Below are 13,924 nucleotides of genomic sequence, written 5' to 3' on the forward strand. Positions count from 1 at the left end.
CCTGCTGGGCTCTGATTGTGTCAATACTTTTTAATACTCATTTTAATGTTTTAAACAGAGCTGTAGTATGCTCTTTCTTCATATTTGTGGGTGTTACCCGAGAGAGAAGCATAGCTCAGTGAACTGCAGCATTTATGGGCTTGAGCCAAAGGTTTTGGGGCAGTGGGTCAGGCCACACAGGATTACTTGCATCAGAGAAGTGAATGGCTACCCGGACAGAATTTAAATGTTAACCAGCCAGAGCATCGCCAACCACTGACGCACATTGAAACATAGAGATGATGGTTAAAGGACGGATAGCGAAATGTCCCAGACTGTGCTAAGGCAATATTGGAGAGTTTTTACAAATGTAAATAGGGCCAACATTTTCACATTTGGACAGATCTGCCAGCCATGGGAAAGGGAGTTTTTGGAGCCACTGCACTGATGACAGGCTGACAAACCGTAAACATCTTGTTGTGGCAGCACTGAGTATCACATGTGTTGTCCTCCGTTGGCTCGCACAGGCGATGGTAGCCCTGCCTACCATATCCAAGTGCTCAGATCCAGCTGCGGTCTCTAAAAGTGAAGCCGACCTCAGCACGTGATTTAGATGGAGAAGACCACTAGTTCTCAGCCTCCCACACGTACCCTCCTAAATAGTCAGGTGCAGTCTAACCCACTGGCATACCTGGTCCATCACAGACCTGGTTGAAATACCAGTGAGGTCTGGAGATCACCGCTGCTGGATTTGGTGGAGTTGGATCACATTGCTCGTGACTGCTGTATCAGTTCCAGGCAGCTATGTATGTTTCCATACTGAGCTATATAGGTAAGATAGATTTGAAAGGAGTGATTTTCACCGAAGGAAGACTGTGCACCAGCTTCCCCATGAATACGATGATTACCTGACAGCTCTCAAAAAAGCTCTCTAGACATTTAAATTTTCTATTGTTCCCTTAATAAAAAAAAGCCCTTTTTATGTAATGAGATCAGCTATACCAGCTTTTCAGACAATTTACATTGCAGATATATATTCATACGGTACACAGTGACAGTGCTTAGAAATCAAACCAGCAGTTGTGTTTGATCCACAGCGGTAGCTGAAAACAGTGTATACCATCTAAACTGGTATATACAGCCCCCAGGGGTGAGGCAACGTCTGAACTTTTAAGGACACAATTACTTTCCCAGAGATTGTGACATGAATATTTTATGTGTGAATCAAGATTTTTTTTTCATTCAAAAGAAAGTAAAATGTAATTTGAATGCATGCTGTCAGATGAGTGACACCTATGGGGAAATTATAGCACCATAATCAAAGTCTGAGACAGAGAAACACTCTATTTGACCAGAGGAGATCACACGATCATTAATATAACAATAGACAGGACTTTTGGTACTTAGTACCAGCACCTAAATGGGAGCAAGACAGCCGCAGAGAGAAGAATGAATGTTTCTCTCACTCTCATTGATTTTTCAAACGCTTCTAGCATTAAAAGTGACAGGTCACTTCTAGTTCAAGTAAAACATGGACGTACAGAACAAAACACCGGGAGAACAAAATGATCCGATTGAGAATTTGATTGCATTTTGCTTTTCTATGTCTATCTTTGAAAAAAACCTCAACCCTTTATGGGCTGAAAAAAGTCATGTGATGGCCAGGGGCAGGATTACCTGGGGAAGTATTTTGAATGGGCTAGCCCTGGTAGAGACAGCAATGTAGCCATGGTAGCCCAAAGCATGGTTCTTTGCTGAAAAAGGCTAGCGGTTGTCTGCAGTGTATTCAAGCCCAAAGTTTTTGCATGACTGTAATCGTGAAATGTACATGTGCTTTTATGTTGCTGTTTTTCTTCTCTTCCTATGAGGTTAGGGATATAATTGTGACTGGAAGAGAGTTAGTCAACCTGATAACAGATGAAAATTAGCAACAGTTGTTTTTTCTCTCCCTTAGCCACAGTGTGTATATGTGGACTCTCCTGTGACTCATGGTTCAATGTATCTCATGGCAGTAAGAGAAAAATGACAGAATTGGATTTGACACTGGGGGATGGTCTTCTATGTTGAGAATAAATATAGGGTGAAGGTTTAGTGGTGCAGGGCAGGCGTTCATTGAATTAGCAGAGGAGGAAAGGAAAGCAGCCTGCCCAGAAATAAGACCACTATTTAATGAAGAAACAGGTTTGCTGAGAATGGAGCATGGGCATCTCCAGAAATTTCCAGGATCTTCAGTGTGAGAGTTAAATAGATTTTTTTGGGTAGTAGTATCAAACAAAAGTTAAATACCTTAATACCTCCTTTGTATATTTGTGACCTCCCTGACCTCTCTGCGAAAGCAAAGTCTGCAGGACTACACTAAGTGCTATGGTTCCCTGTGCAGCTCTGGAAAAAGTACCTGAAAACTAGCAAAGCAACCAGGAAACCATCTAATTTGCTAACAGAAAAACAGGGAAAATGGTTTTGAATTTTGAATCCTCAGTATATCTCCAGCAGGAGTCTAAATATTTTGCTGAATGGTATCTAGAAATAGCTCTGCACACAGGATTCTCCTACAGGTAGATGCTGATGCACTCTTACATACTCTTTGCTTTCGAAACATGGAACTGTGGTGCACAGTTACTGTTTTCTCCTGGGAGAAGGAATCTTTGGTCCAAGTCCTAGATCTAAGGACTGTTAGTGCATTTTACAACGTACAAGCAAAATATAGACCTTGTCCTTGGAAATGGAACAGGCACCCAGGACTTCCCCCTCCAGGTGCACGTCTTTAGTATTAGGCTAGAAAGCTGGGCACACACTGTCCCAATGTATTCTGTGCTAACGAGAACAGCTTCTATGGTAATATTGGGAATACATGTTCCTCACTGCACATAATACTGAAGCTGATTACTGAAATCAGAGGAGATGGACTTGACCCCACCAGACAGGAAGATGGGAAGTCTGGTCTTCCTGGATAAAAGCTTTAAAAAATGAAGCTGCTGTTTCAACTGATGGGATGGGGGACGACACCATCCTCCTTCCCTTAGTATTGTCTTAAAGACTATTTTAGACAGTATGAGCTGGTTCGTTTGCTGTTACTTGCTTGCCAGATTAAGTTTGGGAAAAAAAGGCGGGACACTTAGTTTGTGGACTTGGCTGGAACTTGTGTGGGGAAAATACTGAGTTACCTGGCAATGCTAAGGAGAAATTTCTGCACATGCCTGGAGGTCTCCTTGGAGCTCTAGTGTTAAAAATTGATCTCACCAGGGACTTGAGGCACTTCCAGAGTTGGACAGCAACTGAATAGTTTCTGTGGATGGCAATTTTGGTCATTTAAATCTAATTCCCAGCTAAGCACCAACCACAAGACATAAGGTTCAGCTCCTGTGAGGTATTTAGGTGCTTAATGTCCACTGGTTGCAGTAGGAGTCAGGTGTCAAGGTACATTTGTAGATGTCAACTTCAAAGTTCATTGTGTTTAGCTCAACCAAATAGTACAAGTTTTTTCACCATACGTGAAACAGTATTCTAGGCTAGTTTTTATAGCTGTACTTAAAGCCCACATGCTGTGCATAGTCCTGCCATCAGAAATGTTTAACCCACACACTGTTCTTTTAAAGGAAAATTAATGTTTTCTTTACATAGCAGCAGGGATTTCACAGTTGAAGGCTGAATAATGTATCTTTTAAAAATAGCACTTTATGCTTTCATCTCCAAAGCCTTTTGCTAACACTGGGCTCAGCCATGCATTCCTCCAGGTATTGAACTCCTGTGACTAGAGAGCAAGATACAGATACAGGAACTGACAGGATCAGTCCCATCCTTATGCCCCTCCTGTGAAGTAAATTATTATCCTCTTGTTGCAGACAGGGAGACAAATATAGACTGAATTTGATTTTCTAAGATTACAATGCTGTGTAGCTGCTCACAAAATCAAGGCCATGCTTCAAAACAGATTCTATTAGCTCATTGAGCTCACAATTTTGCCAATGCAGTACACTGTGAAACAGGAACTAAGTAGTAGTTTGTAAGTGATATGTACTTTATTAGGTTTAATATAAATTAATTCTGTATTTACACTGAGATGCTAAAGTTATTGAACTCATTAAGAATGTAACATTACAAAGATCCCAATGGATAATGCAAAGATTTTCAATGGAAGAAAGCATGTTCTTTCTCTGTTGTTGTCTTTTGCTTATTATTTTTGTAAAAGGAAAAAGTAAGACGTTTAAGAGATTAAAGCATATTCCCGGCAAAAAATATACTGAGAAGTTATCTCCCAACAATTTTGTTTCTGCAAAGTTAGAACTGACTGACCTTTCTGGATAGTGTAAAATTTCAGGTACTTTGATGATATTGAAATTGATACGACTTGGCTAAAAGAGCAGTTCTTAATTTTCAAGTTTTTTGGAAAATTTCAGGTTTGGAACTCTTCAGAATGTGAACCTGCTTATTTCTAGAAGTAAGAAATAAAGCATATGATGGCACATTTCTGCCCTGCTTTACTTATAAGAAGTTGTAGCTGCTCTACACACAATTCTCTTGTATTTACTAGGACTAAGACCCAGCAAGCTGGGCTTGAGACCCCAGATATTGATACTTATTAAGGAGAGGAGGCTAAATAAATGCAACTTTCAAAATGCCTAGCATCCGAAAATTTAAAAAAATTACTCTGCTTTACTCATTGCTATGAAAAAGCCCGCTCTTAGAAAACAAAGGTATGGATCATTGCATGCTAGCTGACCCTCAATGAAGAATTATATTATAATTTTTAATACGCAACCTGTGAAGTTACACTTACATCTCAAATAGTTACACTTGCATCTTAAAGACACAGGCCTGACTCCAACTTGAACACCTCTCTGAATGCAATTCATGACGATGGCAATTCTCTAAGCTGTCTTTCATCAATCACATTAGGACAGGGGCTCAGACTGAAGTTGTGCCCAGCCTCTAGGCTCAAAAGCAAATCTGTCTTGTCAGGACTTGCACAGCCAACCTACAACCTGTCTGCGGGGCTTCCCTGTGGTGTCTGGGTTTTGAGAAAAGCCTTATGTTTCTTTGAAAGTTGTCAATGAGCAGCAGTGTGCTATGGCTGTACTAAAGGTTTCCAAACATAAATGACCTTCTGTGTTTAAAAACTGTGTCTTAGTCTGAACTTTCTTGGCTTCAATATCCAGCTGCTGGGTCTTTTTGTAACTTCACTGACTAGTATATTATCAGTTAGCCACAACATCCACTGTCGCTTAACGAGAGAAGCTGTTCCAAGCGTCTCAGAGACTGAAAGCAACCAGCATGACAACTCCACTACTGAAGGGAGTAGAACGTAAGATATGGCTGCACTGTGTCTAATCCTGTGTCCTGTTGCCAATTGTGGCCACCATCAGGTACCTGGGGATGCAAGCCTCCAGTGACACCTCCTGGTATGCACTCTTGCCAAGAATTTGCAGTTTATGGACTACTCCAGAGAGATTTAGATAAATCTTTCTATTTAATAGCTCAACTGGATTTCTTCTCCATGATTTTATACAGTGTCCCCTTGAGATCATGTAAATGGTTAGCATTCATAGCATCCTATAGCAAGGGTTTCCACCAGTTTAACTACATATTGGATAAAGATTCACCCTCTTCTGCTCAGTGTGAACCTGCTTCCTGCTAGCTTCATTTGATGAACCCTAGCTCTTCCATTGAGAAAGAAAGTAAACAATAAACACCTTGGGCTCTTTACATTTTATATGGCTCTGTCACATATTTGATCTTTTTCCAGGCTGAAGAGTTCTGGTCTGCACAGTCACTCTTTGTTGGAAGATACTCCATACCTGTGATCTTTGCTGTTCTTCTCTGAACGTTTTCCAGTTCTGTCTTTTTGAGATGAGGCAAATAAAACTACATATGCAACACCTGGGGGCAAAATAAGTTATTCAGTTTTGTACACACCTTCTGCAATTCTTGACAGTTGCGCCATCCTGAATGACTTAATAGTATTTGTAAACATTGATACCTCACCTCTCATTGATACCTATTCCTAAGTTGCTTCTGACCACTTACTAACCATTTACTCTTACCTTCTGTTCCCTGACTTTCACCCAATTATTTACCCAGGCAAGTGTCTTCCTTCTTACACTGTCTTAATTTCCTTAAGAGCATTAGGTGAAGGATCTTGTCAAAAGCCTCCGGGAAAAGCAGTAGTCAAGCCCTTCTAGAAACTACAGGTTTGTGAGACAGGACTGCTCATCACAAAAGCCACGTGACTCTGGCTCAGTATCTGATACAATGGTCCAAATCTGCATTAGATACAAATTAAACTTCTAATATAAAACCAAACAAACCCAGACATTTGATGTGGGGAAGGAAGAAGACAGAAACAGGACAGAGTCAGTAATACTACTGGAGTGCTTCAGCAGAGATGGTGAAAATTACGGAGGATTGAGAAAACACACTTTAGCCTAAAATAATCCCATACTTCAATTACTGAGCACAATTATGGTGCTCTGAAAAGGCAGAACCTCTCCATAGGAGCAAACATAAATAGCAATATCAATTTCTGCGCAGCCTCCACCAGAAGTTAACAACACAGATAACATTTTTAACTTAGAGGAGGAAAATCAAACATATGACGTCTTTATATTCTTCAGTGCTATTGTTGCATATGACGTGCTTTGCTAAATGTCTTTTCATTGATTTTAAGATACAGAGATTAGCTAAAATGTTAGCAGGAAAAATAAGGTTTAGAGGTCCTTTTACTGTAGTATTTAGCAGTGTGAATGGAGAGAAAGAAGAGGCATGTTTTAGAATTATTGGGAAATATATTTGACATGTATAAGTAAACTGTAGGATTCATTGCTGCAGGAGGTAAAATGTCTATAATGGCCTTGAATGATTAAATGATGCATCCCAAAACAAGATGAAGGAAATCATATGGTCAAGGACATAAATAGGAGCCAGAAAAAGATATTCCACATTAATCTGTAATATCCTAGAATTTATTAGCCACAATAGGAATCATTGCTCTTTGAGAAACTGTTCACTGGATGGAGCAGAACAGGGTGGGGTGCATGATTTTCCTTTTGAAGACTGCAAAGTAATAAATATGAAATGTTCAAAAAATTTTTATTTTTCAAATCCTGGCTTAAAAACCCCTAAATTACAGAAGAAGTTAAGCTATGCAATGTTTGATCAACCAGCTAGTTGTCTGCAACATTTATGGGTTTCACGGGAATAACAGTAAATGTCAGAAATAAATGTATGCTGTCATGGCCACTAATGCAAAGTCACAGTGACTTAATTTTTCAGGTCTCCTTTTTAGCGATATAAGGCTTAAAATGTTTTAAAATGCATTTAGAGAGTTCTTTGTTAAAAACCTTGTGAGTCTGCAAAAGCTGGTATTTTCAAAAGATTTTGGAATAATGTATTATGCTAAACTGTCTGAGAATGGCTATGCATCATTGTTAAGTATCAGTCTGGCTTATTCATCTTCCAGACACTGTGTTTAAATGTGTACAATGAAGCCAAATCCAGAATTCTGACTCCGTTCTACCTGCTCTGACTTTAGGGGAGGACTTTCCTGAGCATGATCACAGGATTAGCTGAATGGTATGAGCAAGAGCTAAAACAGGTTTTTCTTCTTCTCAACAGCTTTCCCATGGCTCAAAAGCAAGACATAGGACAATGGGTGAACAGAATAGAGGAACTTAAGCACACATTCTGTGTGATGTTGGATGTCTTAACTTGGATTGATTTCAGAGGAAATGAGTTTAGGAAGAGCTAAGAGTTCTCTAGGAATGACTTCTTTAAAAAAAAATCAGAAAAAAATCCCTGTCAGTATGTGTGTATAAGTCCTGATTTGGTCATTTTTCAGCTTTACATAAGAGTGAGCTACCAACTCTCCCTTGAAGATTATCGTACTCTGATCTTATATTCATTGATGTACGAGAGTTTGAAAGATGTATAAAGAACAGTTAATTTCACTGCAACGATGAGAATAGGAGATATTTTTTAAGGACCAGATTATGTGAATAAGTAACAAAGCCACTGGCTTCCCCGTTGTCATATTATAATAATGGTAACTTTTCATTTCTATGATTGATTTGTGAGGAACAGAACTTCAGTTCTATGTTACCTGAGGTAGTTCCAATATTTACCTACCTGGATCTGAACTGTCTGTGCTCTTATGATCCAGTCACTTGTCCTGTATCTTTGGAACACTTCAAAATTTTGTCTAAGTGTGATCTGTGTGAATGATTAATTACAAGAGACAGTCAGGGAAGGCTTGTCCTATTCTTAAAACTTTTTTTGTCAGAAGATATTTATCTAGCCAAATTGCTTTGCAACTCAGGCTGATCAGAACATGCCTGTTGTTACCATAGCTCAGCTGACAGGTAATATCTTATTAAGCTGCATTAGCTTCGTGGTTTAGGACCACCGACTAAATCCCTGCTCTCTGCACCCAGAAAATGCATTCAGGTAGTACTTTTTGGGTATACAAATTTATAAAGCGCTCATCTTGATAAACACTAAAGTCATCAAACTTCTTCCGTCCACAAGCACAGCTGTGTGCAGGGAGCTCTCATCAGCATCTTTTGGTTCCCGTATGCTGCCTTCTGGGGCCCACCCGTCCTTGGACCAAGTGTGTCCTGGGCTTGCGAGGTAGGGGATGTCATCCCTGGTACCCTTCCTGCCCCTCTGCAGACTGCTCGCCTTAATCACAGCACAGAAGGATGCTGTCTGCATCCTGCTGACCCCACGCCAGGGAACAGCAGGGGGTGAAATGGGACTGGTTTTACAGAGAGTGCAATTAAAGCAAGTGAGGGGCATAAGTTTGTTAGCTCTGATGACAGGACTCCTGTGCAGCTGTACAGCCACTGACTTCTTAACTTTGTGGTAGATAGGTCTTCAGTTTATAGAGCCTATACATTTTGGTCACAGAGGATTTGTCTTCCCACTGAAAATATACTCCAGTTATTGATAATATTATTTAAATGTAAAAATTTTAGTACTGGTGAACACTTTGCAACAGATTGACAGCGTGATAGTCTTAACAGTTCTATCTTGTACAAATCTTTCTCATTTCTCAGAATATGTTTTACAGTATTTTTTAGTGTAATAATATGTCTTAAATTTCAGCTTTTAAAAAGGTTTTGGGGAAAAAAAATCTGCAACAAAAATAGAAAATTCTAACATGTTTTATGGCAACAGTTTTAAATAAAACTGTTTCAGCATTAAAAATCCATTAAAAGTTAAATGAAACCTCCCAGCAGAAAGACAAATATCTAGGGATTCAATTACTGAAACTGCTTGCAATCAACTTATTTAAGTGGAAGATCCTTTTTTCAAGCTTACAAGTAAAAAGAATTCTTGAAATAAAATAGAGAAGCCAACATCAAAGTTCCTGTACATCACAAAGCAATAAGGCAATTTAGTACGATATTAACATATGAAACAGAAGTTAACTATGCTTTTCAAAGAGCTCTTTAAACAGAACTGGGAAAAATGGGCTGATGATATGTTCTTAAGCTTCCATTTTAAAATTGTAGTGTTCCATAGTTTCAGGGGAATAAGGTGAGTAGGAAAGTTGGTTGTCTTGTACCATGCTTGTGCTTCTGGACCTAATCCCATTCAAAATTAGAAATAGAGAATATCTGCCAAAATTTGTCAGATCTGAAAACAGTTTTGAATTTAGTCTTACCTGACTTACGAGCAAAGTGTCTAGGTCCTTCTTTCACTCCTAATTAATTAAGATGAAATGGATAGAAATATTCAGTGTTCACTTATATTGATCCAGAACAAATTAAAATAGAGCATTGTGAGAACCTGTCTTAGCTCCCTGTTACAAGAGGTCTGGAGTTCAAAGATTTGTAAGCTATATATTTACTAAGAAAGTAATATCCATCATTCTGTACTAGCTGATGATTTCTTTAGCTAGAAAAAAAAAAAAAAAAAGAAAATCACTTTTCTTCCAAAATGTTAATTCTCTTGGGAAAGTTTTTCAGCTGTTATTTCTTATCTTCCTAACAAAACTGAAAAAAATTCCAGCAACTCTTCTCACCACTCATAAATCTAACATACATATAATCGTGGTAAGAATAGTTATTTTACTGCTTTATAAGTACATTCCTCTTATTCGTTTTGAGGTGGACATTTTCAGGCCAGGAAGGACGACTGTTAGTAGCGTGTCTGGCCTTCTGCAAATTACAGGCTTGATAATGTAAGCTGGTTACTTCCTCAACTAACTAGTGGTTGAACAAAAGCACACACTGATCTAAATTTTCCAAGTAATGAAAAATCTTCCCTCCACTTAACCTGGTAAAACCTTCCAGTGATTAAGTGCTGCCTTTACTAACAGTATTATGTCCTTGAAAGGTAGTCAGGGTCAGCAAATTGCATGAAAAAGCAGCCGTCCTTTCCCTGACATACAGTAGACAAGCTAATAATAGCATTTCTGTTCAGCTTTAAAGAATCAGTTTGCAAAATGTGTAATTTACATAGTTAAGTTGCTGTGGTTTGTTTGTTTTTTTGTTTTTTGTGGTTTTTTTTTTTAACTATATATATTTTTAAGGAAGACAAATGTAGAAAACTAGGATGTTATTAGAGAAGTTTGAAATGGAGGATAAGTACTGACAGGAGAAGAGGATTGTGAATTTCTGGCAAAGACCTACCTTCTCGTCTGTAAAATAGACACATCTCTGGTGACACACAGCAGAGAAGGAGGAAAAAAGATAGCTGCAAAGAAAGACACAGTTGTGAGAAAGGCAGGCAAAAGAGAGTAATTGCCATGTTAAATGGCAAATAGGGGCATGCCTGCTGAAAGCAATTTGAGTTCACATGGGTGAAAAAGAAGGAAAGCACTGAGTTCATATATAACTGACACAAATTAGTAATAAGCTATTTATTCTTGCTGCTCCCATCACCTTTGACTAATAACAACCTTTCACAGTAATGATTAAAGTCATCATGACCAAATTTAACCCACTGACCAAGAAGTCGGCAAATGAATCCACTCTTGTGACTAAAGTCAAGAATGGCCAGTGGTACAAAATTAACCCAATCTTAATGATATTTGAGAAATGTAATTTCATGCTCCACCTCAGCTGGTTTGCCTTGCCTTGTTATATTTCTTCAGAATCACTAATACTATTTTTGAACAGGGGAGAAGGCCTTTAGAAATTGAAAATATTGTCAGTGAATTGAAGAGAAAGTTTAGTTTCATCCTCAACTCCTAAATGTGCTACTCTTATGCAAGAGATGTCTACATTATGGGGACGTCACGGTTAAATGACAGGATGATCAGTTTCATCTTTCATAACAGTTAATTTGTCAATGAATAGTGCATTCCTCTTTCAAATTTTACCTTTGGATTCAGAGAGCTGAGGAGCTGAAAGACAAGGCAAACTCCAGCCTTCTCCATCTACCGTAGAACCTGCACCAGCTTCTGAAGGTGGACCTCTTATAGGAAGGCCTAATGACAATTTTTTTTGACAAAACTCTGTCCCATAAGGCTGAATGGGACCAGGATTTTGTACTGTATTTTGACAAATAGATTATACTGGATGCAGACGTGGATTATCCAAGGAAATTGTGCCACGTAGCAGCAGGACTGTCCTGTGGCCTGTAAGTGGTCCTGAAAATGCAGTGTGTGTCAGTGTTGCTGAAGGAGGACTGGGCGCCATATTGGACTGGCCTGTCAGTCCAGGATCCTGAAACCCCTCTGGAGAAGCACAGGTCCCACCAAGTGAAAAGTTAAATATAAACACATCACGGCAGCGACGGCTCGAGGATGAGTGTGGAAGAGGGCCGGCATTAAATAATAATCTGCTACTTCGCGTTCACAGTTTGTGCCAGTTCCTCGGTCTGCAGTTGTCTATGAGGGTTATGTATACATTGCTGCGCCTTTACGTGGTTTGCTCCCCCACAGGTTCCTCCAACGCGCTGATTTAACGAAGTGTGGTATCTCCACGTTTGCCGTTCGCCCGTTAATCACAATTCTTTGTGAATCTTAAAAACCGCTCCGGTTGGGGAAGGCTGGGGGGGGGGGGGGCTGCCCGTCGTCTCCTCAGGCGGGTCCCCGCGGGGGGGGGGGGGGGGGAGCGGGGCCGCCCGCCATGGCGCCTGCGCGCAGCCGCAGTGGGCGCCCGGCGGCGGCGGCGGCAGGGGATCCGCCGTGCCGTTATGGGTCTCCGTCTCCCTGTGGTGTTTTTCTTCCAGCTCTGTCGCGGCCGTGTGGCCCCGGCGGTTGCTGCGGGGGCAGGCGGGCTCCAGATGAGGGAAGGTCGGGCATCCGTAGCGCAGCAGGCAGGCAGGCGGGCGGGCGGGGACGGGGTAGTTACCACAGCGGGGGCTTAGCCGCCGTTCGCCGGGCCGTGCGGGGCTGCCTGGAGGTTGTGGAGCCTCCTGGCACCGCGTATTCCAGTGGTGATGGCCTGGGCAGAGTGGAGGACCCGATCTGGGGCTTGAGAGAGTGCCTGGGCTGGGGGAGTTCTCCTGGGGGAGAGGTGAGCCAGCACCGCGGCCTCAGGGAGAATGAGGGGGAGACTGACAGGAGCTGTGTGGAAGATGTGCAGCATGAGGCCACGGTCAAACAGAGGAGGGTGGCTGTCAGGGTAGGGAGGGCTGGAAGCTTCTGACTTCCAGCAAAGGGAGGAAGGTTCCTCTTGCATCTGCAGAGCTGTAACTGCGGCAGAGGTACAGCGCCTGGTGAGGATGAACGAGACGTGTGGGGGCACGCGTCAGAGCCAGCTATGCCCAACCTGAGTGTCTCCATGTTGGGGGAAAAAAGCAGGGGATAGCTACAGGAGACATACTGCTGTGCAGGACAGAAGCACCGATGCTGTCTGATGTTTTGGAACATTTGGTCCTTGCCAGCAGATTGGGATTTGGGATTTTGCAAAGATGCTGTCAAGGCTTGCCCAGCCCTTGGACATTAGCACTTTCTGTTCTTCTATGTGAGTGGTACTGATAGAGGTAACCTGGAGAATATCAAGAGTTACTCTATATTGAAGGATAGGGGGACCAACTGGTGGCCTCCGTCCTTCCAGTGAGTAGGAAAGGCTCAAATAGAAGTGGATGCATCCAGGCACTGTCGGCTTTTGCCGTGGTTTAACCCCAGCCAGCAACTAAGCACTACGCAGCCACTCGCTCAGTCCTCCCACCCAGTGGGATGGGGGAGAGAACTGGGAGAAGAATAAAAAGTAAAACTTGTGGGTTCAGATAAAGACAGTTTAATAGGACAGAAAAGAAGAAAATAATAATATAAACCAATAATAATAATAATAATGAAAGAATTGGAATATACAAAATAAGTGATGTACAATGTAATTGCTCACCACTTGCTGACTGATGCCCAGCCAGTTTCGAAGCAGCAATTTGGCTTCCATGACCCTGGGGTACTCTTGAGGTCTGTGAGCCTCACCTCAGTCCCTGGAAAGATTAGAGAGATGTTCTAAACACATGAAAGGAAAGATTGTTACTCGGAGCAGCCAACATGGCTTTAGTTTAACCAGGGTGAATTAGGTAAATCATGCCTGACGAACCTTTTGCTTTCTGTGATGAGGTTATTGATGCTGTAGAGAAGTGGATATTCTATGCTAAAGCTGGAGTAAGGCCTCTGACACAGTCTCCCATAAGCTTCTCACCAAGTTGGTGAGATGCAGGCTGAATAAATAGGCAACAAGGCTGGAAAGTTGACCAGACTGTGGTGCTTCGAAGAGTTATGGTCAGTAGTGTGAAGTCCAGCCAGTGGCCCGTAACTAGTAGTATCCCCCTGTGATAAATTCTGGGACTAGTTGCAGCTAATCTCTTCATTAATGACCTGAATGATGGGACGGGCGTACCCTCTCAGCAAGTTGAGGATGACACCAAATTCGGGGAGGGGGAGTAGTCAACAGGCTGGAGAGCAGGGCAGGCTGGGGAACAGGGCAGATGGGAGCCTATGAAGTTCAATAAAAGTCAACGTGAAGTCTTGCATCTGGGATGA

The sequence above is a fragment of the Aquila chrysaetos genome, chromosome 13, assembly GCF_900496995.4.
Source record: "Aquila chrysaetos chrysaetos chromosome 13, bAquChr1.4, whole genome shotgun sequence".
In the NCBI taxonomy this organism is placed as follows: Eukaryota; Metazoa; Chordata; class Aves; order Accipitriformes; family Accipitridae; genus Aquila; species Aquila chrysaetos.